Here is a 22,942-nt window from a genome sequence, read left to right on the forward strand (position 1 = left end):
CCTAGTTTAAGAACAGTTGACAAGCGAGTGTATGCGTTTATGCTCCTTCCTGTCCCCCACAGCTTATACATACTTCCATGTGTGTATCTCCGCATGTTCTCACACACATGCAGCCGTGCGAATGAGTGTGTTGTGATGTTCTCGGCTATAAATCAGCGGAGAGGTCGACGCTGCGGGACTGAAGGAGACATTACTGAACCCTGTGACTGTTCACTCTCTTTACCTGCTTCCTTCCCCTCCGTTTCCCCTGTTCCACATTCACTCACTCCATCACGGATGAGTCCTGTTGTGTCATCCCTTTCCAGCTTATCTTTAATGATACCCTGTCTACAATATCCATGTAATGTCCTCCAGAGAGGAAAAGACAGCAACATTTTTTTTTTTTTAAAGCTGCCTCATGTATATGTTACACAGTTGCATTCTGGGAAACTTCCTGATCACACAAGAATATGCCTGTGGTTAAAGTTCACATGTGAATTACATGTGTCCTTCACAGAGAATCCCAAAATGAATTGCAACAAGCTCAGTGAAAAAATAAATCCAAGATGGTGGACCAACACACTCTTCTGGCAATTCGTATCTATTTTATGTTTTGGGGAAATTGGTCGCTAATTATGAATTCGTACAATCTCATTTATACGGTTTTGTCAAATCTGCGTACGCCAATTGGGTTTAGGGACATTCAGGCTTACCTTCTTCCTAGAAATCGTACTTTTCAGTACAAATTCATACAAAATCGCTACCTTGTAAAATGATTTTATTGGGTGGACTAAATGAGAGAAATAAGCTTATATTTCATTAAAAACTTTAAGTTTCTATAAAACAGGTCAGTGCAATACGTTTTTATTTTACCCATTTGTATTTGTATTGGTATTAAAGGATTGTGCCTTTAGCTTAGCAACAAGCTAATGCCATAGTCTACTGAAATCAATTCTGTCTCCTACTTGGAGGATTATTTGTGCAGCGCAAAAGTTGCTGCCTATCTATAATGTTCAGATTCTCTAAGTTTATCACAGTGCATTCTGGGATTGCCTTCTCCCTGAGGGTGAGTAGGTGATTGCTTCCTTAAAGTTCGGCCAACACAAGGTAACTTACAACGTAGCATAACTTACAGCTTTTGTGAAGAAGCACACCTATGATGCCTTAAATCGCTGTCTAGGTTTTGAAACAGAACAATTGTTGTTTCTTAACAAAGTGTAGTTGGTCCGAACATAATGATAGGATGAGGGGAGTAAATAGGGCAAACACTCTGCAGGCTCTCCAGGGAAAGAAGTGGGGTTCTGAGTTTGTGTATGTGAATGAATGACTTATGTTTGAGGCCGAAAGAATGTATGCGAGTATGTGTGTGAGAAAGAACAGAGTGCAGAGAGATGAGTGAATAAGTGAGATGTAACATTCTGATGAAATTCCCTGAGAGGCCAGAATGGATAATACAATCTCAGCCACTGATGCACAAACCAGATGGGTGGGGGGTGTTTAAATCCACACACACACACACACACACACACACACACACACACACACACACACACACACACACACACACACACACACACACACACACACACACACACACACACACACACACACACACACACACACACACACACACACACACCTGTCTGAGTTAAGAGATATATGGCGTTCCTGAGGGATATTGGTTACGTATGTTGTACAACAGTAAAGGGAGTTTCTTTACATACTGTACTGCGACTTTTACAAAATATGATATATTATATTATATTATATTATATTATGGTCATATTGCAATTGCAAAGAATTAAACAGGATTTAGACTCACATTTTGTATTTGGAGCAATTAATATGTGTTCAAAAACTAGTACAGTATAATAATATAGCTTTTTATTGTGGGATATAAATTTCTTTATGGGTATATTAGTAAATTAACTCTGTATTATTTTCTGTTTTATTATTATTATTTTTTTTTTTATTTATTTTTTTGTTAATTTAATAACCTTAAAGGGATAGTTCTGTCAAAAAATGAAAGTTTTGTCATTACTTATTCACCTTCATGTTGTTCCAAACAAGTTTTTTTCTTCTGTTGAACACAAAAGAATATATTTGAAAGAATTTTGGTAACCAAACAGTTGATGGACCCCATTGACTTCCATAGTAGGGGAAAAAATAAACAGTTTGGTTACCGATATTCTTTAAAATATCTTCTTTTGTGTTCAACAGGTTCATTTTTGGGTGAACTATCCCTTTAAAACCAGCATGAAATGTACTTTAATACACTTAAAGTCTGGTGCACAATTCATTATTCCAAAAAATATATTTATATTTGTAGTGTTTTATCAAAAAGTACCTTTCTCTGCCTCTTCAATGACTTTCCTTCTTGTCTGATGTCACTTTTGAATCATCCTCATCTGAACCCGTTATATAGTGAACAATTTTAATGATCCAATTTCACAATGCAAAATACCTACATCAGGTTGCAAAAAGGGTTGAACGACATTTTACGTTGATTTTACCCATTTCTGCTGCTGCATTCCACTCTAAAAATGTATATTCAAAGTAACTTTATATTTATATTATTGTGTTTGAAATCCAAACCCGTACAGTAGGATGAGTTATTCCAGACAGGATTTAATAAGCTAACCTTTGACATAAGGACACACATTCCTGTGCGAGGTTGAGGATTCTCGCAGGTTTGATTTAGCTGTGTACTCTGACCTCTGACCCCTGAGTCTAACCCAAAGCCCTGATGGCACTCCTGCTATCTCTAATGACCTTTTGATAGTGGGAGAGGAGGAGAGACAGTGGAGCATCACGGCCCCCGCTGGAAAAGTCAACACTACCCTGTCTTGCTTTGCAGCTCGTAAACACTCTGTTGACAGCGATCAGATCCTGATTATCCCGGGACACACACTCACACGAAGCAAACAATAAACAGGGCCGTGGGTTGAGCACCTGACAGGGATTTGTGATACAGTGGCTAATTTTAAGGTGCTTGAAGTAAGGAGGTCTTAGTTTTGGGTCTGTTTGTGTTTTACAGTTCCACTAAAAAAGCAGGCGTGAATCAAAAAAAAAAGGTTTAGATTATATTTCATTGAAACATAATATTCAAACAAAAAACATAATTCATGAATTGACCATTAATTGGCATAAAATCATTGCAGTACTACAAATACAAACATAATGTATAAACATTTAACATTTTAAGTATACTTCATTGTTTTTTTATTCACATTTAATGAATATGAGATTCATTAGCATTTTGGTAAAATGTGTGTAATTTTCATAAAAAAATACAATAAAATTAGGATACAATTTCTATTTTTAAGCAATTTTTTTCTTCTTTTGATATTGGGGTAAATATGACCTCAAAAGGTTTATTTGCAAATTCAGGGGAGGGGACTTATTACCACAACATTTCTAATTTATTGATTTAAAACAATCTTATAAGTTGCACACATTATTTGATGAGTTCTGTTGACATGTTTATCAGTACATTCATATTTACAAATTTCTGTGTTTTTTTTTTTTTTTTTTTTTAATAGTAACTTAATGAAATTGTCTTGATAACTTTAAAAATCAACCTGTGGATTTTTCTAGTTCCCAGCATGCTTTGCATAGGAGTGGATAAGGAAAATATATATTCAATTTAAGTGTTATTTTATGTGTTTTTAGTAAAGGCAAATTATATTTGAGTTTCTGTTATGTTGATTTTTTTGTGGTTGTCATTGTGCTGAAGAATGGAGCTCATGTTGTGAGTGGCTAATTGAAACTATATTGAGTGTTAAATGCCAGTGACCAATAATATCTTACTTTGTTATCAAATTTGCAAGCAAGTGACAATTGGTATTGCTATGTTAACTGTTTATTTGAACTGATATAGATAAGATAAAGGTTCCAGAGCCAAAACTCAATTATGTGGATAATCAGCTTAAAAAATATTGTGTATATGCTATTAATTATTAAAGGAATAGTTCACCCCAAAATGAAAATTATCCCATAATTTACTCACCCTCAAGCCATCCTAGGTGTACATGACTTTCTTATTTCAGCGAAACACAATCAGACTAATATTAAAAAATATCCTGGCTCTTCCAAGCTTTATAATGGGAGTCAACTTCTCAGTTTAGACTTTTAATAAGTGACTGGTGTTTTGTTTCGCTCTATCCTTCGCGCTTCCGTGTTCGTCAATACATCATGAGTCGGGTCAGAGGTCACTCTTGCACCGGAACTAGACTCGAGTATGGCCGTTACAAGAAGCCAGTGATTATAGTTTATAAAGTTATAAAGTTGGAGCCATATAGATTACTTTTATGATGGATGGATGTGCTTTTTTGGGCTTCAAAATCTAGGGTACCATTCACTCCCATTATAAAACTTGGAAGAGCCAGAATATTCTTTATTATAAAGGTCTTTGCACACTGAGTCCAACATTTTCATATATGCGTTTTTTCGTATTTGTCATTCAGTGGCTCTGACACTGATCTGTCACTGAACTGTCAAAACACCTCTAAAAAGGCTTTCTACGTATGCGAAAGATGCAGAAAATCAAACTCGATCCAAATTATTTTATGATGTATGAAAGTTTCGCAGGCAGTGTGTAAATGTGATTGACACAAAAATTTCGGACGGAACTTTCGGACTCAGTGTGCAAGGACCTTAACTCTGGTTGTGTTTGGCTGAAAGAAGAAAATCGTATAGACATAGGATGGCTTTAGGGTGAGTAAATTATGGGATAATTTTCATGTTTGGGTGAAACTTTTGGAACTTAATGTTCTAAAACATTTGTTTTAGGCTTTAAAAAGTCAGTAAAAAGTCAAAAGGACACCAGACACTAAGATTAGTTCAGAACTCATATTTATGAATAAAATAAAGGCTTTTCAGAAGCGCACATGGCCATCAGAATGGTTACTCATTCTGAACTGACATGTTGGTATGAGAAACCGAGACTGCAGGACCAGAGGGGAATCTCTGTACCGGCTTCACTTCCCAGCATGGCTCCGGCCTCTCTAAGTCTCTCGCTGCTGTGCCTGACCCCCTCCAAACTCTTTTGTATGAAGACCCCTGCTCGCTGTGGACTGCCAGCTTTCTGGCCTTTCACATGAGACTGTGTCAAATTATTCCCCTCGAACTCCCCCTCCTCTGAGCAGTAGCTCTCTCTTTCTCACGTGCACTCACACACTCCCACCAGCGCAAAACACAAAGCCAGAGACAAGGAGGGCAAAAGAGAGGTAATGAACTAGAGGAGGAAAGATCTCCGACCTGAACAGAGAGATGTAACATACATGAGCAGTGTGTGGAAAGGTCTACACTTACTCTCCAGGAGTCTGGTTCATGCTAACAGCTTTGATTTCATTCCAGGACCTGTCGAATCCATGCAGCCCAACACACAGGCCTTTAGAGTCGGCGCAGGGCTCACGGACGGCATGCTGCTCTTGGCTTGGGCTGAGCTTTCTTCCCTGACAAAATCCCATTCAAGAAGACGAAAAGCTCAGAGAGGTGAGAGGAATGGAACTGTTGGGGCAAAGGCCGATAATATGGACTGGAAGAAATGTTGAAATCATGTCCAGAAACACAATGTGTGTGGAAAATTAAAGCTACATTCTTAAAAAGAATGGATCCATTTGGGTGTTTTCGCAGCGATGCCATATAGAAGGACCATTTTTGGTTCCCCAAAGAATCTTTCAGTGAACAGGTATCAAAAGAACTTAGTATGAAGAACATTTGAATAATCTAAAGAATGTTTTTCCCACTATAAAGAACCTTTTGTCCAGTGGAAAGGTTCCATGGATGTTGAAGGTTCCCCAATGAACCATAGATGCCAATAAAGAACCTTTATTTTTAAGAATATTAAACATTAAATGTAAGAAAATATGAGGGTTGTTGTTGGTGGTCATGCAGCTGTTGCCAAGCGGTCAATGGGTGTTCAACTGAGTGGTTCAAAAGAGCCCACCTCAAAATTCTATGCTAAGATAATAATTCCTATAATTATATTATATTCCTATATGGCTCAGTTTTCATTAATATTTGCCCTTTTTATTGTTACCAGGCAAAAAGGCTTATCACTAGGAATTGGTGATACATTTTACTTTTTGATCCAACATCAAGTACTAGCATAAATACCAATACCTGTATAAAATTGTAGAGCATTTGAGTGATTTGTGGGATTAAAATGGGTTATTATGGTCATCAATATTAAAAAGCAAGTACTGACATTACTCCTTTGTTTTCAAAGAGAAACAGAACATATTTAAATAGAAAAAAAGCTCTTTTAAATTGTAATAATATTTTGCAATATTACTGTTTTAGTGTATTTTTGACCAAATAAATGCAGCCTTAGTGAGTATAAGAGACTTTTTTCAAAAATAGAAAAAATAAATCTTGATTATTCTAAACTTTTGACTGGTAGTGTATACTACACAAACCTATGAATAACCAAAAGAAAAAAAGAAGAAGAAAAAAAGTAATATTTAGCTTGGTTATTATTTTCTCTATGACTTTGATAAGCACCAAACTGTTTTGCATGAGCCACTGGAAAAATAGTTCCTTCTGAATGCAGATATGGTTAATTTTTCCCCAGTTCAAAGTTTATAATATGCATTAACATTCAGGTAAAAAAATATATATATATATATATATATTTTATTCATATTTTTATGTGAGGATTGATCTGGCCATCCTTTCAACACTAACAATGTGTGACAAGTTACATCCCAAATGTTAATACTAATAATTCAATCACTATATAGGTATCTGCAAATAATAACAGTGATGCAACCACCACTAACAAGTCTATAAGATTTGATCATTATTTCACAATATGTATTGACAACAGCTGTAAATCTGTTTCAAATAAAAATCAAAAGGGAGAAAAGTGGGGAGCTGGGGGCATGTTGGCATGTCCAGATCCTCTCAAGCAGAATAAAAAGCAGCAGTTGTCAGATAAGAGGGCCTTCACACTCCATCAGCGCGCTCTCTCTCTCTCTCTCTCTCTCTCTCTCTCTCTCTCTCTCTCTCTCTCTCTCTCTCGTCAGGAATATATAGGCTGTTCAGCTTGGCCGAGACCACAAACATTATGTTTCTCTGCAGACCTGGAAGGAACTGAATCACTCCTTCCACTGGAATGGGCTGTCAGAAAGCAGGCGGCACCTGCTGTCCTCCCATCCGGGTGGGCCGTCCCATCACCGGCCTAGTCCAATTATTACATGTGCAAAGATTATTAAGTTATTTACACATGCCCATACACAGAACAAATGACTGTTTCACACACAAGCTCAGGCACACAGCACATTCTGGCTGTACACACACACACCAGTCAGCCACACCTGAACTTCTCCCCACACACACACACACACACACACACACACACACACACACACTCATCTCACAAAATAGTCCCAGCCAAACAACATAAGCTGCGTCCAACCAATGATCCTGAGCCCAAAAAAATGATCCACAGAATGTAGCTACTCAAACAAGGCACATACTCGTTTTAAACAGGCGCTATGAAAGCAAATGCTATGCTGTTCTTAATCCATGTTATGGTCTTTTTAAACTCTGTCCTTTTTTTGTAACTGTCCTTGTTGGTGAATGACTGAGGAATGTGCTCTGTACAAATATATCACATTCTTCCTGAAAACTCCTGCATTGCTGAGGATTATGGAGGCATAAACAGGGACACCACCTGCCAATCGCAACAACATCTGTCTCAGTAGCGCTCAGTAAACGTTCACCTTACACAGGCTTAGAGCAATGGAAAAAATATGAAAGAAATTAATTCAATTAGCTGTAGATGTAAACTAATAGATCAGTGAAATTGTAAAACAATTAGTTGTGTGATAAATATTTATTGTGTCCTGTAAGGACTATTCTGTTCTTCAAGAAACATTTTTAAATGTTAAGGCTTTGTCAAGCCAAACACACTTTTCATGTTAAAAATTACACGTTGCAGGTACGCCGTTTTCTATTCATTTTAATTCTGCTTCTTTAAATAAAATGTGTATTACAATTCTAATTCCTGTTTCATAATGCAAATGAAATTCAGGAATAGAATTGAAGTTTGAAAGACATTCTCAGTTAACTTCAAAAGGGCGCTCAACCCAGACAAACAAACAATTTTTTTTTTTTGTGGAAATAATGATACCATTCAAATATGTGTTAAGATTTAAGATAGAGAGAGAGAGAGAGAGAGAGAGAGAGAGAGAGAGAGATTAATTCATTTATTGCAATAAATTGATCAAAGACATTTATATTGAAAGATTTCTATTTAATAAATACTTTTAAATAAATGCATTTAATAAATGCATATAAATGCTGTTCATTGAACTTTCTATTCATCAAAGAACCCTGAAAAAAAGTTCTATTTGACTATATTTCCACAAAAATGTTAAGCAGTCAAGTGTTTTCAACACTGATAATAAGAAATGTTTCTTGAGTAAATCAGCATATTAGAATAATTTCTGAAGGATCATGTGATTGAAGACTGGAATAATGATGCTGAAAATTCAGCTTTGACATCACAGGAATAAATTACATTTTAAAATATATTCATATAGAAAACAGTTATTTTAATTTGTAATAATATTTTGCAATATTTTACTGTATTTTATGTACTTTACAAAAGTGTAATTTTTTTGTAACAAACCTTATTGCAAAGTGTTACATTTTTTAATAAAATATCCAGTACTGTTTTATTATTTTAGTTAAAACCAAGCATATAAATATCACTAAATTAAATGTAAATAAATACTGAAGTGAAAATAATTCCAGTCTGACAAATGCAAGCTGAGGATGATTGGGGTCATGTTGGGTATGGTGCTAATATTCATTAAAGCGCGCGCGCGCGCGCACACACACACACACACAGAGGCAGTAGAGTAGGGCAACCCCCTGCATACTGAAGCTCTGCCCTGCTGCTGTAGGGCTGGAACATTCCTGCTCTGACGAGCTACAGAGCAATATGATCCCCTCTCTCACTCTCCGTGTGTGTAGAAAAAGACAGTAGTAGTAGAGAGAGAGTAAATGTGTGCAGGGGAAAGAGAAGACAAAGTGAAACAGTTAGACGAGTAGGGTTCACTTACTACGAACTTCACCGGGACCTGAAGGTTTGAGTACGTACTTTGACTTTGACTCGGCTGCGTTCACGCGTCTGTACGTCCTGGACAGAGAGCAACGCAACGGCATATCGTTACTCCTTTTCCCGTTGTTTTGCACTTTGCGCCCGCGTCTAATGGAGGGCCCCGTACGGATCTGCTATCAAGAGAATGTGTTTCATTGCTAGTGTGTCCGGCTGCCCGCAGCTTTTGCCCTCCTGTAAAAGGTAAGAACATTTGGAGAGGCTTCACACACCGCCACAGTGAAGAGACTCTTCCGCTGAAGTGTGTAACAGGTCATGTGTATTCACTCATTTATCCTGCACGAGACGCACTGCAAACACCATAGATGAGGAGAAAGTGTAAAGTGTTAAACATGATTTTTGTTCTGGAATGCATGAAGATCCTTTTTCCCCTCAGAACGTGTAGATGTGAAAACAAAGTTTTACACCAAACTCGACGTCACTGTGAACTGTGTAGATGTCAAAGTGTAATGTATTGGCATAAAGTTCCAAGTGAAAAAGTTTTGTTTTGGCATACATAAACAACCCTCTTTCCATATTGTAAAGAGTCCACAAACAAAGTTTAAAGTGTAGAAATCAAGTTTCAAGAGTTAAAACAAACTATTTGAGTGTTACAGGATGTACAGTAGTGTAGACAGCGTAGAAACAAAGTTGAAAGACTTGAAACAAAGTATTTGAATGTACAGTGTAAATTGTAATTGTAAAGGATGTAGAAACAGAAATGTAAAAAGGGTGCATTAAACAACAAGTTTATAAACAAAGTTGTTAGTGTAATTACAAGTTTACAGAGTGTATGTCTAAAAGATTTTATGTTGGAGTGTAAAGTGTGTTGAAAGTTTCTAGAGTCAGACTGTTCAAACTGTCCCTGTATAAAAGTGGCAAGTGTAAAAAAAACTTTCTATCCCATGAATGAAACCACTTCAGTTTTCCTGAGTTGACTTTAGTTTTTTTTCTGACAGTGACTTTAATCATAACTATAACCGTATGAACACAACATGATGTTCTTGTTGGCCTTGAGAACAGTCAGATTTATCTATGTAAATATGAAACCATAAAACTATTGGAAATGTTTTCCTCTGTGACAAGTGTTTTGTTTGTATTGTTAGTGTGTCCATAAGCACTGGTGTGTCTTCTAGGGAAGGTTTGGCTGTTGAATCCGTAAATAAAACCTTAAACTAATGTGCATAATCACTTAACATAACTGCTTTTTGCTGGCATTCCTCTGAAGTGTCTAAGTTGTCATCCATCTTATGTAATGGATGTATTTGTAATTGTACGTCTTTATTAACATGGAAAGAAGGTCATTTCTTCACCTCTATTGCAGTTTGATTTGAGCAATTTCTTGATGAAAACAAACCCCACAATATGTATTAGTCAGACCCCAAACACTCGGCTCTCTGAAACGAGATACCTGTGAGACAGAACCCATGTTTTTTCTCTTTTTCTTTTTTTCGGGAAAATAAATAGCAGTATAATGAAAGACAATAAAATAGAAAAATTGAATACAGAATTGGTTATTTTAGAGCTGCATTTAAATAAAATAAGTGTCATAAGACCTATTAGTTGAATTTCAGTCCTTGCAGATAAAAGTTTTTTTTTAAACTACACCGCATTGATTGAAATATGCTTAAGATGAAAACATTTTAGTTTTTTTTAAAGAGACAAACTGCTGGAATTTACTCATATTTTAAGGCGTGCCGATAAGTTGGTTAAAAGCGATTTAAGGAAATATGTGGATATTTATAAAAACCTCGCAGCTGAAAGATCAAACTCTCTGTAGAGTTTAAACTAACCCAAATTGATATTAAATGCCTCATAACTGTCACAGTGTAATAGATAGTCTTATATTTGAGGGGTTGTCATATCTTTGGTATATTCATAGGCTTTTGTAGATTATTTAAAAAAAAAAAAGATTGTTTATTTGCATGCTTATGTTTATGATTCCGGGAGCAGATAGAGGTTTGTATCTCTGTATTGTTCCTCCTGTGGGCGTAATGACTCTTTTGATCTTCTGCTTCTAAAGAGGCGTAAATGGATGCCTACATGTGGCATGTGAGTGGCTTTTGTGTGATCAAGAGAGGTTAGGACAACATGACTGCTGGGTAACAAAGCCCTCATGCTTTCTGCTCGGGAGAGAAAGAGGCTGAGAGATCGTCTCAAGATACCAACACAATAAAAGATTTAAAAAGTGCTTCCCAGGAAAAGGCAAGTGTTATGAATGATCATAAGAATGTGATTTTTGATTATTTTCGCTACATTCACAGCCTTTTACCTAACCATACATTTATCTGAAAAAATGCTGTGTAGTTACGTTGCGGTATTTTATGGGACATGTGAAAGGCGTAGAGAATTATGGGATGAGAGATTGTAGGACAGCGGAGTGAACTTTTATCATGTCTTTATTTTTGTCCAGGCAGGAATGTCGAGCTTGGTCGCATATAATCTAACTTGTTCTCTTTCACCTGTTGGCTCTCATTTTTTTTCTCGACGATCTTCTCAGAATAAAGTATGTCGAGAAAGACAGCTATGCTGATGGGTTAAACATATGCTTATCATCTCATCATAAACATAATCACTACACAATTAAAATCTCACTTTGCACAGTTGGAACTGTCTAAATGGTTTCCTGTCGCTCTAGTTAGAGATAAAACAATGTTTAGAGTTCATAACCACAAATATATACAGCTTGAGTTGTTGTGTGTTATATGTATTGCTGTGGTAGAAAGTTTAGTTTTGTTGTTTCGGTCATATTTTTGGTTTGCTCTCAATTCCCATGTGACTGTACAGTTCAGGATGTCACTTTCCCTTCATATTGGGAAGTAGCCTAGTTTTTGCTTTTTCTGTTATCAAAGCGAGTAGAAACGTAATGACTTTTTCAGTATCTTGACAGTGGCTCGGCTGTCTTCAAAACAGTAACTTTTACAGTACTTTTTTCTTTAACGAGTAGCGTTTAATTTTCATTAAATTGCTATGTGTTTGAATTGCACACATAGCTTTAGAGCCGAGTGAGCTGAAATAATCAAACATCATAAAGCATTAGAAATTGATTGATTCATTCTAGGGAATCAGTTTGTTCACATAGTAATGTAAATGAACCCATTTAATTTGATACCTTTTTTCTTTTAACTTTTTTTTTTCACTCTGTTCGAGAAACCCCTTATTGGTTTGTTGCCAGAAAAATACAGTTCTGATAAATTATTGTATATTCATATAGTTATAAAAGATAATGCCTATGTATCTACAAGTATTTGAATATACCATGGAGATGTTTCACCATCCCTCTTATTTATTTTTCATCAGCTTAAAAAGAGAAGGATGAAAAGGAAGTTTTCCGGTCCTCTTCTCTCTGTCACATTTGATAGTGTTTATTAAGCTCCCACATCTCAGATGAGATCTCCTTTTTCTGCCTGGTACTAGAATGATGCCCGTATGCCATCACTGTTTCAAACGGACTTTTCTTACATAGGGGCTGCACTTAGAATCTGGAAGAGTTGATGTTCCAGAAAGCAGAATATATTCCTGAATATTTCTCATTGACGCTTTGGGCCACAGGTGGGCACCTTCAGAGAACCCATGCTCAGAGACTCTCAATCTGAGTTTTGCCCTGGAGGGGGGAACGAAAAAGCATTTCCTGTTAACTCATCCACTCATTCTTCAGTTGGAGGATTACTAGTTTCGAAGGTCATTCTTTTTTCCCACAACTTAGCATTTATCTTGCTAGATAATTTGAAGTACTCGTCTTCAGTTGCTTTTGCTTTCCCGTTTTGTTCCTTTTCGCATTTGTAGTCAAAGCCCTCTTAGCTTCCTAATTAAAGTCTCCCTGTGGTGAAAATCAAGCTTTTAATGTTATGTGTCTATGTGGTGTTTTTAATTTGCTTTAAGACAAACCATGTGCAAATTCATAAGCACACACCATTGCTGGGTATTTTCTCCTTAAAACTGCAGTGAACCAAAGACAGTGTCAAAAATCGCTGGTGTTTTTGACGTCACAAACTACTTTGTAACCAATCACGTCAACGTGCGATCGTCAACGAGTGGATCTCTGAGCTGGTGTGAGTGAGTGGAGGCGGGGCTAATTTGCATATTCATAGAACCGCATATACTAAATGAGGCAAGGGTGTAGAGTTACATTCAAGCTATTTTAAGACATGAATCATTTTTGTTTTCAAAGAAAAAACTTTTAAATATGTCATTTTGGTGATCAAAGATGAGTTTTAAGGGATTACGTTTTTGACTACAGGGGGACTTTAAATGGCTTGATGACATTTTGTGATTGTAAAGTCATGACCCATCAGTGTTCCTTCACTAATTATGAGCATTTATAAATCATTAGAAGGGCATCGGTTATCCAGTGCAGACTGGAGCTAAACGCTGCAGTTCTATTTAGAGCGCAAGAATAATGTTTGGCCGTTTAGAGAGTTCTGGGTAATGATAAACACATGGGGCTGTTGAAAAGGTATGCTAATTGGCCAATTTGAATGTAAGCATGTGTAATGATTCGGACCTAGTGATGGACTTTCCAGTCATTCTGGTGGTCTGTCGTATTTTGTCGCAGTTTATGAGTTGAAAACTCTGCTTTAGATCAATACACGGGCAAGCACAAACCTTGTCTCTGGTAAGGACTGTGGTTAATGTGAAAGATCAGACTGGGAAGGGAGAAGCTGGCTAGTTTTCATAAAAGTGGATTGAGCAATTTAAAATAAGTTTTCTGCTATTTTTTTTTTAGGTCCATCTGTGTATGTTTGGGCTGTGGACAGGATAGAATGTAAATGCACATTAAAAATGAGTGATGAATGTGTTTGAGTAGCTTTAAGCGGCAGTCCGGGCGTGTTGGCGTGGGAGACTTGAACGAAAGAGAGAAAGTTGGAGAGTCAGTTAGGGGGCACTCAGTATTCAGAGAGTCATCCTCTACTCAGCCTCTGTTGCCCAACAGATGTTAGGCAGCTTTTTTTACCCCCACCCTGGGTAGGGAGGGGATGAAAGTGATTTCGTAGGGTTATGTGGTTTGGTTTGAAGGTTTATTTAGCTTTGGGCCATGAACTTTGCTCTCAGCGTCATTCCGAGATTAGCTATTGGCCATAGATGGTGAAATGAAATGATTTCGTTTTATATAGCCTAGGTGATCTAACTTGTTAACATTTGTAACCAAAATACACTGTTGCTTAATTTTACGAAGGTCAATGTGAGTAATGTATATGATGGATTTTCAATATATTGCCCTGCCCTCATTCCTTGCAGACAGGACAAATGTGGTCATACGGTGTGGCAAGCATACCGTCACACTGCATACTTAATCAGCCTCATTCTGATTAGAGGAACCACCAAACAAATTTGAGGTTATTTTTAATTGCGACGTGACGTCTGACTTCAAATAGGATAAAGGATATTTCATAGAGTTGGAAGATTTCATGATGGTACATTTCACCTACCATAACTGTAGTGATACTGAGTTGGTCCACCACCCGGAATAATTGCCTTTAATCCCTGAAGTCCAGGTCTCATTAGTTCGGGTTAGCTGACAGCCGCCATCCTTTTTCAAGAGCCATAGGAACTGGAGAAGGATTACGGCTGGCTGCTAAAGCTTTGCTGATGTGATTTAAGGCCCTGGTAGCGGTGATGGATACCGTCCAGCAGCTATGTACATCGGGTGAATGGTATATCTCACAGGTTTTGCCTCTCGCTCAACAGATTGTAACAGATTAGAGCAAATTTTGCTCTAAAAAGATGATCCTAACACAATGGAATTCACTAGACGGAGACGCCAAGGTCGTCTCCCACTGGTCTGAGGCAACAATAAGAATTTGTTTCTTGTGATTCATTGCCCATCATAGTTTTAACGTCCTTGGAGTTAAATTTTCCTTAAATTTTACGCATCATTAGTTGGCATACTAAACAGAAAAGCTGTACCTTCTGCTCACCTATGAGCTAGATATCAAAATATTTTTTCTCTTCAGCTTTGTCATTACAACTTTGCGTCACTGCAAATACAAAACGAACACAATTACGACTTTAAATGAGAGCAAAGAAAAAGTTAATGACGGACACGGTCTATTAAAATAGTTTAGCTTTCAGAGCTAAACATGACTAAACATGTTTTTCATTAAAGAATGTGTATATTTTCACTAATCTAATTTTATTTGATCAGATTGTTCAGTTTCTTACATTGCTTTAACAACTTTCTCCTTTACAAAAGGGCACAGTTCTGTTTTGTTTAAGAAACCACTTGTCTTTTCAGATTAGTTTGACAGGTATTTCTAAATAGAAAAAAGTCATAAATTCAAAATAAGCACGTTTGATATTTATAAAATTTGTTCATTTGTTTATTTATTTTGGACACTTGTTGCGAAGAATGCATTTCTCATCATTATTTAACTATGCACCAATCAACTTTCCCAATATTTGGGACAATTAGAGAATACTCACACGTGGCAATGTTTGAGATGAATTTCTAAACTGTTCACAGGAGAGCCCTGACCTTGTGCAGAATGTAGGAGGGGTTTTCTGCATCCTCAGCACCTTCCTGTTTTTAAGATTATTTTCTCGGCGACTTCCTGACCTGACCCTTCTTCACCAGCTCCTGTTCTCAGTCCAGCCCCGCGAGCAGTCAGAACCCTTTCTTGATTTTCTTTCAACTTGTTTAGTACCAGCCCAGCTACACCGCAGCTTTCTATTTCAAACACTGCAGCCCATAAGCGACATCTGACATGGGTTTTCTCTACAGCTCAAGCCAGGCAACAGATCAGCAGGACTATATTAAGGCAAAAGCGGCCGTGGCTGGCTCCCCCCTTGCTCCTGACAAACAGACTGTTTGTTTGGAAGGTCTGCATAACTGGCAGATCAGAGCCTAAGGCACTGTGGGTACTACTACTACTGTAGTTGCCTGTGGTTGCAAGTGCCATTTTGAGCTTCGCAATGCGGGAAGAGGCAGCCCCTCTGGGGAACAGAGTTAAACGGTCATTTATAGTCTTTTCCAACTGCTTCAGGAAACAGGAATTAATTACAGGGGTTAGCCCAAAGAAGGCCCTGCATTGTTACGCCTCTGACCCATCTATTTAGTACAGCCCAGATTAGATTAAGATGCAGAATGGTAGATGCATAATATTTATGATTCTGAGACATCATCCATTTGTACTCTGAATGAGGCCTTTTATAAGCTTTCCCCATCTGCTGAAACCAATGTGCCACTACTGTCCTCCCAGTAGTCGGAAGGTGTATTGCAAATGTACCGAATGCAAGCTGTATTATTATTATTATTATTTTTTAATGAAGGTTATGTTATTGGCACCAACTGATGCCACTGTCCAGAATCTGCTCACACCTCCAGGTTAAGAGAACGGCTGAAGCCCCACATGACTGAGAGTTTAACAATCTGACATGAAGCCAGTGATAGCAATCCAGAGAAGCATGTTTGTTGAACTCGCACCACACAATTTGTTTTGTTATTTTGGAAGCGCTAGAAAACATGACCCCTTGGCTTGCAGAGGACTACAAGACAAGCCAGATAAACATTTAGACAACCTAAATAGATTCAGTCAGAGGCGGTGTTTGGAGTAGATATTTATTTCAGAGCTCTCAAGCTTGTACATACAAGGCAGAGAGTTGGCCTTATGATTTTGGGGGGGTTTCAACACACTCAGAAAGAATAATTCAGTTTTCACAGCCTCTTAGATCTTATTTGTTTTTGTTCCAGGAGGATAATTTTTCAATTTGGAAAAAGCAATGGTAGAAAAGGCACAGTTCTATACCCTTAGCCTAATCAAATATCTGTGATGAATCTTGGTACAATTACCGATATATTAAAGCTGATAGATAATGTATTATTCCTTTCAGCTGAGACACTTCAGATGCGCACTGTTCATCATGATGGTTTTGAATATCTTGAAATATTATTGGAATCACTTTGAAAAGGAAAATACAGTTAAGTTTAACATGTGCAGCGCAAGTCTGTCATATAGGCTACATACAATTATAATGAAAACACTTCTGTAAAAGAATGTTGTGAATTCTTTGTTCGCCCGTGTTTTAGCGAAATGTTTCGGGAAGAACGCATTCACACCTTCATGACTAGTACAAGTTGGCTTGTGCATTCACACCCTTTTTGTGCAGATTTAAGTTGTAATATTAAATTTATGTTGTATAATTATCGGATTAATCTCACATAGAGATAATCTCACATAACTTTAAGTTAATAAGTTAATTAACTCGGTAGTAAAGAGCTCCAGTTTACCGGTGGGATCATTTTAGATTCAGCAAACAGCAATGCACATTAATAACTATGGACATGTAGGGGCATACATTATAAAGAGAACAATATTTTAATAAAACGTTGCAAGTTCTTTGGGTTTAGTTGCCGCGTTTCAGCACTTTGTTTTGCGCATCCACAAAACTAGCACGTAATTAGTTCACTTGTGCATTCGCGTCATTTTGTGCAGATATAAGTTGTAATATTATGTTAATGTTGCATAATTATCTGATTAATCTTATATAGGTTTCGATGAGTTAATTAACCCGCTAACATAGCGCTTCAGCTTCATCGCTTGCAACTCAAACAGCAGTGCCGTTATTTGAAACAGTAATAGTAATTTGAGATGTTTCTTTTTCAAGAACAAAAAAAAGGATTGATGCATTATTAATAATAACTAGCACCTTTTTTGCATATTATTTTCATAAACCATATGGTTTAATTAAAATCTTATTCATTTTAATTAACCATGGCACATGCAATTTTATTTTTTTATACGTGTAGTCCAATGACTTTTGAAGAAATTTGACCATCAGAGTGTAAAATTCATTAAAAAAATTAAGTAATCTTACTCTGGTTCACTATAGGCTACTGCTGTATATGCTTGATTTATGTTGAAGTGCTTGGGACATGGCTTTTAATGGTGAGACTTTTGCTTTTGTAATCAAGCTCTCAAAAAAATATATTAAAATTTGGATTTAGATTTATCGGCCAATATATCAGTTATCGGCTTAAAAAAATAAAGAATTATCGGTTGTTGTTATCGGCCAAAATGTTCATGTTGGTGCATCCATTCCCTTGTGAGTTTACAGTATGTCTACTTATGAATTTTATCTCTTACAGTCTTGGGTCTTGAGCCATCATGAATGTTAGGGTGACGTTCCTGATTTTCCAGTGATGATTTCAAGTCCTGCTGTCGCCTTGTTTTTGTTTTGTGCATGCTCTGAATTGCAGCTTCTAATATATGTCCCTGCCCTGTGAGTGCTTTTGGTACAAGGCCAAAGACCTATCGTCGGGATACTGAGCAGGACCTGTTATGGATGGAGAGGTGATGGAATCCAGGAGGGCGAGGGAGTACTGAATCTAAGCAGAGAGAGAGAGAGAGAGAGAGAGAGAGCTAGGAGAGCAGAGATATGCAGACATTAGATGGAAAACCACTAGCTGCCTCCAACTTTTCTGCAGCCTTTGTCCTGTTGAAAATTGAAGTCTGTCTTTAAATTTGCAAGACATTTAAATTTGCAAAAGAGTATACAGAGAATGCAGTACAGTCCATATTCAAACCTGCATTTCCCACATGCGCAACCACAGCTCAACATGTATGGAACATGTGCAGATAACTAGGCCACAGGTCTGACATGTTACTCTTTTCTCAATGCAAAGCTTTTGGAATTTGAGTGCTTGGCATCTACTGGAGAAGTCATCTAATGCTCTGCTGACTCTAACCTCCACACATACACACTTGCTCTCATCCTCCACTGCTTACCTGATGAATCAGACACTCTTGGCACAGCCTGCCTATCAACTTTGTCTGTCAGCATACCCTCTGGGCAGACAGAACCGCTGTCTCTCCTGTCTCTAACATTCCACCTCTCTATTAGAATTACCCTTCCTGTGTGCAAACGTCCCCTCGAGGGTTCTGAGTAGCTGTGAACTCAGCTGGAAGGATATTCTTTAGCTCCCACAATTCTGTGGGTGTTGTTAGCTATGTGTGTTGCTTTGCCACAGTTTTGGCTGTGGCCTTGTGTGGTGGGATACCCTGAGATCCATTTCCAGTGTCCGAGACGACCCTATTGAGTTTCAGTCCTCTGCCTAATCCCTGTTGTTGAAAACCTTGGGAAACAGCCCCCCTTACCTCTGCACCCCTCCTCCCTCACCACCTCCCTTTCCACACTACCTCCCCCTTCTATTCCCAGGCAAACAAGACGCCACAGAACAAACTCCAATTAAGAGGGTTCTTCTGTACTGTACTGAGGCTAAGGGTCTCCCTCCCACCCCGTCTCACCGGGTGATCTGTGTGCAGAGTGTTTGTGACCAAGGCCAAGCAGCCCGAGGCAGGAATTAGCACTGTCTCCCTGGTCTGAGGCCTGGCACTCATGGGAAGAAGGCGGAGGTAGACAGGGTTGTTGCTTCTGAAACCCCCCCGGGAGGAGAGAGGAGGGAAGGAGATGTGTGTTCTTGGTAAACAGTGCTTTGTTAGAGGTGACTGTCTGATCCCTGGGGCCTCTGTTCTCATTCCTCTCTTCTATCCTCCCATCTTTCCTTTCTCTGTTAACCACACCACGGTCTCCCAGGCTGTGCCCTGTCACCCCGCGAGTATCTCACCCCAAGGTCGTCCGCACTTTGTAGACTCTGATGCGATTTCCTGTCAGCAGAGAAAATTTGTGTTTTATGGCTGGGGCCTGCGAAGTAGCATCAAACTCCTGACGTAATGGCTCTACACACATACATGCTGACCCACTCTTTTACAACGCTAAAGAGAACAGCTGAAAGTTAACCTCTGTTTGCCTTTTCTTTGGCACTGCAGCCTTTTAATGATGGGCACTGCCTAACTAGTCTGATTCCCATCTCTGTTCACTGTAAAAGAAAGAGCAATTGCTCCAATTTTAACGCTTAGTACCTTACAGATGTCTCTGATTCTCTCTCCTGTTCCTCTTCCTCTCTCTCTCTTTTTTTTAATAATGTCTGCTCCCTTTAATCACTGCTCAGTTCAGAGGCCCATTTTTTCCATTCATTAGTCCCATCTGCATGGCCTGGAGCTGCCCTCATTCCTGCCACTTGAACCAATAGTAGCCTGTTTTTAGCCCCACTCGGGCCATCCATACTGTGCCTTGTTTCCCACACCCACTTTCAGTCTCTCAGTCCTTCTCCATCTCCTGACCTATCTTGCTTGCCAGGTCTCTCTGATTGCACCAAGTCAAGACATTGTAATGTCAGTTGACTGGGAGGATTACAAGCAAGGTTCACATAGTATGAGTTTGTCTGTCAGGCATTATCTGGGGGGAATGAGCTGAGGTTTGGCAAGTATTCACCTCCTGATGAATCCCTTTTTTCCCCACTGGCCCTCCCTTCCTCACAGCCCTGTTCTTCCTGTCTCCCTTCTTTTTTTTCTTTCTCTCACTGTTGAGGGGCTTACTTCATTCATTCTCACCTCTCTTTTTGTGTCATATTTTTCTTATTTTATTTTTGTAACCTCTGTGCTGCTTTATTTGTTCTCCTTCACCCCTCTCTCTCTCTCTGTGGAATGTTTGGAGAGTGACTCCTCTGTCAGTGTTTGTGGGGGGCAAGTGTGGACAGGTTTAGGATATGGCAGAGTATCAACCTCACCACATAGGGTCAGATCAGACTATCAGAAAAGATATTCACTCACTCTTGTGTTCTTCTCCTGCTTTCATGGTGTCTTCTGTTGTCTGTCTTTCGGTCTCTTTCTCATTATGGTGCCCCTCATGTTTTTGCTGCTTTGTGTGTTCTATTTTTGGTTATTTCCTGTAGTCCCTAATGACAATAGCCATACCATTTATTTTTTTGTTTCTTAAGACAAGCATTTGTGTTCCATTTTGTTAGTCTTCCACTGCTAGCTTTCTTTGTTTCCTTGCGGTGATGTTCAGGCCTCCAGTTTTGTTCCAGTCGTGACCTGTTCTTTAGAGCCTTGTGGGGTCTTTTGTCCATGTTTATTCAATATGACAGGAATCTGGGCAGAGGACACATCGAGCACTGCCTGCAGAGAACGACTCATCTATTCCCGTTAACACCTTTTTTTTTATAGGACTGCAGGTGCCACTTCCCGCCCCCTTTACACATACACACACACCTAGGATTTTGTCAGAATGTTTATATTCCTTGCTGTCATCCTGTGTCATTTTCTGCTTACACTGCATCCATCTTCCTGCAAGAGTACCCAGCATTCCAGCAGACTGTTATTCCAGAGGCTATGTGTTACATACAGATATGAGGGTATCAGAGCCACCTTTTATTTTCAGGTATGCTATACTACACTTGAAATAATGTCTGGAATAGTCTTGGTAAAACTGTAGAAAATATCATTTTTAAAGACAGATGCTTTTAGACATCCTAAGGAGATGAATCTGTCCTTTGGCTCATCTCAGGTATGACCCTGGACTTACTCCCTCATTCCAGAGAGAAAACAGAAAGGAAAAACAGTTTTTGCTCTGACAACTGATAAGGATAGATTTACGATCATCAACTGCCTGTGGGTTTGCTGAACTGCTTTTGGATCAAGCTCTCTGGAAGCCTCTCAGAAAAGCACTCAGTGTGTGTGAAACTTCCCTTCTGGCTTGAGAAAGTCCTGACTCGAGTTTGTAAATGCAAAAACAGAATGCATAGAGGCATGTATGAGAGGTCTTCCACAACTTTTGGAGACCCTAGGGAAGCAAACTGACCAGAGATCTGTCCCTGTAAATCAAATACCCCTACTGACCAGCATATGTTGCATTTTGGGATGGGATGGGATGCTGGAGGGCTATTGTCCCCACTAGGCTTGATATCTAGCTTGAGAAAATACTTTGTTTATCAACCAGCTTCACAACCTAGAGAAAACGGCATGCTCTTGCCCACTAGCTTGCCAAATAGCCAACCAGCCTCAACCGACATGGCAATTCATGCTAGTCTTAGCTCGTCTCTTTTCAGCACAAAGACTCTGGACATCAGTTGTGTATGATTTACTACCAGTAACACTACCAATATCCTTAAATCTTCAGTAAATTGTTTAATAGAGCTAATCAAGAAGCTAACAAGAAGATTTCTTGTCTGTTAGTGTTTCAGTAGAGGGCTGCTGGAAAATCAAGCCAAACTTATCTTCTGATGGTGTAATGATATGGTTTCTAGTTGGTCAAAGCTGGTAATTTATGGTTATTAGCTGTTCCATACTTTTAGGCAGGTTCTTCCAGCAAGGAATAGATGGCCAAGAGTAAAGCTTTCTTCGTAATAGGTTAAAGAACTGCATTAGCAAGCATTCTTGCTCGAGTCATCAGTAAAGTGATATTACATAAATAGGTTAATATTTGTAATTCCCTCTGTTTGTTAGCCCCTTGCTTCCTTCTGCAATGTTTTCCCTTTGCCCTTAATCTTCTCTTTTGATGTGGCCTGTATGATGGATATCTTCAGCAGGTATAGGGGACTTCCCTTCCCTTCTGCTATCAGACATGTCTCGGCACTCCGTTACCCTCTCTGTCTCTGTCTCTCTCTCTCTCTGTCTTTCTCTCTCTCTATACTTATATCTCTGTTATTGAAGGCTCTAGACTGATCTAATTCCCTGCTTGTCTCTCTTGCCTGCATTTAGTTGTAGCTGCCTGTCTCTCTCTCTCTGATGGAGGACAGCAGATATCCTACAAAGTGTCTCTCTGCCCTGAGCCTAGCACATACAGGCGGATGTCAAAAGAAAGGCACAAAGATAAAACATAGGAATGATGCTTGTGTTTCCTCGTCATGCCAGATCTGTTGCAGAGATAGCAAGAGGCACAGCGGTACTCAGATATCTCGATCCAGGGTTATACTCACCCCTCCAAGGGTACATACCATCACCTTCTAAGCATACACTCGTACACATGGGGCGATGGTGCCCATCTTTGTCTGTGTGTTTCATTTAAGGCTGT

At 38.7% G+C, this 22,942-nt stretch overlaps 1 protein-coding gene across 1 annotated transcript in view; it reads left to right on the top strand.

Annotated features, from left to right (window-relative positions):
- The first annotated feature begins 8,840 nt into the window (after positions 1-8,840).
- cdon (cell adhesion associated, oncogene regulated) overlaps positions 8,841-22,942 on the top strand; it is a 39,819-nt gene continuing 25,717 nt past the window's right edge. Inside the window, exon 1 of the mRNA XM_084409163.1 lies at positions 8,841-9,295. The gene's annotated coding sequence lies outside the window, so the exon portion shown is untranslated. The remainder of the gene's footprint in view (positions 9,296-22,942) is intronic.

This window comes from Rutilus rutilus, assembly GCF_951802725.1.
Source record: "Rutilus rutilus genome assembly, chromosome: 5".
Lineage (NCBI taxonomy): Eukaryota > Metazoa > Chordata > Actinopteri > Cypriniformes > Leuciscidae > Rutilus > Rutilus rutilus.